General features: G+C 37.1%; 1 protein-coding gene across 1 annotated transcript in view; it reads left to right on the forward strand.

The window, feature by feature from the left end:
• The first annotated feature begins 1,846 nt into the window (after positions 1 to 1,846).
• Positions 1,847 to 3,554, forward strand: part of BAZ1A (bromodomain adjacent to zinc finger domain 1A) — an 89,858-nt gene continuing 88,150 nt past the window's right edge. Inside the window, exon 1 of the mRNA XM_023731475.1 lies at positions 1,847 to 3,415. The gene's annotated coding sequence lies outside the window, so the exon portion shown is untranslated. The remainder of the gene's footprint in view (positions 3,416 to 3,554) is intronic.

The following is a 3,554-nucleotide window of genomic DNA, read 5'->3' on the forward strand; positions in this document are numbered from 1 at the left end:
AACCCTATGGGGCAGTTCTACTCTGTCCTACAGGGTCACTATGAGTTGGATCGGCTCAATGCCATACAGTGTGAGTAGGGAATACAAGGAAATTGGATTTTTTTGAATCCAAGGGAAGAGTATGGTATAAAGAGCCTGAACCAGGAGACAGGAGACCTAAATTCGAGTTCAGCCCTGCTACTAACTGTGTGAACTTGATCACTTGTCCTCAGTTTCCTTAGCTGTAAAATGAGAGAATTAGAGTTCCTAAAGGTTTCTTTTAGCTCTGAGTCCTGTGATCACTGTCTCACCAAATCACCTGCTAAAGCCTTGATGTTAATCAGTTAATAGAAAACAGGAAAGTTATTCTAGCTAAAGATTTTTAAACTTATATTTCATAGTCTTGTTTTGTCTCTACCTAAGACTGTGTACCTTCTAAAAATTGAGATTTCTATCCAAACTATGTTTGGATGAAATTAGATTAATATGGGCCCTGCCTAATTAGCATTCTCACATTTTCTGTTTAAGCAGGGGTCACTGATGTCTTCACCCAGAGGGGTGACTTAATGAAGGGTGGGGAATTGCATCTTGACTGGCCAGGGTATGTCGGAGAAGGAGCTTTCTGGGGTGCCGTTCAAATCATGCCAACTGAATAACTTCATTTAGGACACAATCTGGGTCCCCGTTCTACGTTTTCTCCTAATTCTTCCAGCTTCTCTTTTCGCATTATATTACTCATGATCATTAGAACTCACCAATTCTTCTATTAGTTTGTCTTTATATCATCTCTTCCTTACAAGATTGTACATTTCTTGAGGCCAGAATATATTTATACTGTGAACTAGTACAGTGTCTTGGCACATAAAAGGACTTCAAAAATGTCTGATTAAGTATTAAAAAATCAAACGATTTCAATTTCATTGTTTTCTCTACCTTATTTTTCTGTACTACTTTAATTTTCATAGTTTACAGCATTTCAGTTTTTTTACACAGTCTCATTTCATGACTGTTCTTTACTTTCTGAATATAACAATCAGCTTTTCACTCTCAAAAGTCATTAGGTATTAATAAAGCAAGGAAGTAACAATCATGATACCGAGATACAGAAATAAATACTAAATTAGGTAAGCTTTTAGTAGTGAATGTGTTCAATAACTTTAAGAGAAATGTTATTTGATGAGTTTGATCAATTTAATCAAGTATTATAAACACATCAAAGCTAAACTTCTGAACAGGTCAATTATAAATTTCTATACTTAGATTATTCTGAGTTATCAGTGAACAACTATATTTATTAAATGTTGTAAATCATTAAATAAATCCTAGACATAAAACTCAGAGATTTGAGTTATGATAGTATTGAAATTTGGGTATGATAGTATTTTGATGGTACTATATGATTTTCAGGATACCTGGTGATGCAGTGGTTAAGAGCTCAGTTGCTAACCAAAAGGTCAGCAGTTCAAATCCACCTGCTGCTCCTTGGAAGCTCTATGGGGCAGTTCTACTCTGTCCTATAGATTTGCTACGAGTTGGAATTGACTTGATGGCAATGGGTTTTTTGGTTTTTATACGATTTTCAATAGAATAAAATTTCCATTTTAAGTTAGCATAAGGAAAAAATCTGTTTAAAATTTTGTTTATTAATAAAATAAAATCAACATTATTGCTTTTGGTCATGATTTTTAACAAAATAATTTTAACAATTTATCAAGTACTGATATTTAATAAATATAAGTACTTAAGTGTCCAGACAGAATTTCATGTTTTTAGCTTAACAGTTAAATTGAAATTTTGAGTTGTGAGGGTGACAATTCAGTATAGGTTGAAAATTACCCATCCCTATTGTCTCCCTTTTGAGTCTACTTTTGTGGGCTCTTCGTTTTTCACTTGGAAAATTAATAAATACTTTTTATGTAGAGGAATTCTAAAGTGTCACTCAGTTTAAAATATCAAATCTTTGCATAATTTTTTGAAGAGTTTAGCCAGGCTAAAGTATATACTTACTATTGACAGCATTTTCAAGTCCTGTGACTTCTATATTTGTACGGTAAGGTACATTAATATTGATTTTTAAAACACTCAGCAAATATTGTGCCTTTTTTGCTAACCACTGGAAAAACAGCCTGAAAGAAATTTAAAAATGTTAACTCTTGAGATTTAGATAAGATTCCTTGCATTTTCTGCTCCAGTATACACATATACTCAATTTAAAGGCATAATGATGATCTCACTTTCTGTAATTATCATTTCACAGTATTGATAATTAGAAGAAATACATCTTTTGTTGAATGACTTCTTCAAACTTACCATCTTTTAGACTCATTCTTACAGATTAATTTGCAAATATGCAAATATCAAGGGCAGTAGCAAAAAATAGTTTGAAACAAAACTGGTGAATATTGAGTTACTTCTAGTTTCAAAGATTCTTTTTGATTCAAAAGTCACATGCCTCATGTGCATTAAAATTGGTTTCACAAGTGAAACTTATTGATATGGGAAAGTTGCTTTAGGGGAAATTTCACTCGTAAATTCATAATCCTTAAAATTCTGAGTGACTGAGTTAAAATATTTTACGAAAAAGTATTGATCCTTTGCAAAATATTGTCAATGGTATATTTTAAATATTATTTTGAAGATGTGTTTTTTTAGTTTTAAATAAGTGGGAGTCCTTTAGGCATGATGACGTTCTCTAATATGTCTTTTTTTGGTCTTTTCTCTGCTATTTAAGTCTGAATTGCCCTAAGTATTAAAGAGAACGGCTGTCAAGAAAGGTATTTTCAAGATGGATGTTTACACAAGCAAAATATTTTGTAGAGGTACGAATTCTAATTTTGAAGAAGAAAGTATCAAAATATTTTTTCTTATTCCTCATTTATCTTCCCATCTTTAAAATACAAGTTAAATTGTAAGTTGAATTCTTTTCCCATCGTATAGCCAAGCGTTGGTGCCAGATTTGAAGATGAAGGCTTTACTTTGTTAGCCATGTGTTTATGAAACCCCAGCGCTCTCTCTAGATCTTTTGGCTGATAATCTCAAACATGGAGGATGCTTCTGATTCTTCACAAGGGGTTGCTCCATTAATTAATAGTGTAGCTCTCCCAGGCTCTCCGCCGTCTCTTCCTGTATCAGTGACAAGCTGTAAAAGTCATCGAGTAGCCAATAAAAAGGTAGAAGCGAGTAGTGAAAAGCTCCTCCCAACAGCTCTTCCTCCTTCTGAGCCGAAAGTAGATCAGAAACTTCCCAGGAGCTCCGAGAGGCGGGGAAGAGGCGGTGGGGCGCGATTCCCCGCGCGGAGCCGGGCAGTGGCAGCGGGAGGAGCAGCGGCCGGGGGCGCAGCGGGGGGGGCGAGAAGCGACCCCCCGGGAGGACGGAGCCTCCCTTCGCTCCCTTTATAGTTGAGAAGGTGGAGAAGTGGCAGTCAGCGTGCTTGCAGGTGAGGGGCTCCCAGCGGTTGCTCGGAGCCGGCCGGCGCTGGCAGGGAAGTGCAGGCGAGCGGGGGAACAAAGCGGAGCCGGGCTGGGGTCCGCCCGCGGCGAGCGCCCTCGCGGCGTCGGGCCGGCCAGCTGAGCGCC

This window comes from Trichechus manatus, unplaced genomic scaffold (genome assembly GCF_000243295.1).
Source record: "Trichechus manatus latirostris isolate Lorelei unplaced genomic scaffold, TriManLat1.0 scaffold00043, whole genome shotgun sequence".
Classification (NCBI taxonomy): Eukaryota; Metazoa; Chordata; class Mammalia; order Sirenia; family Trichechidae; genus Trichechus; species Trichechus manatus.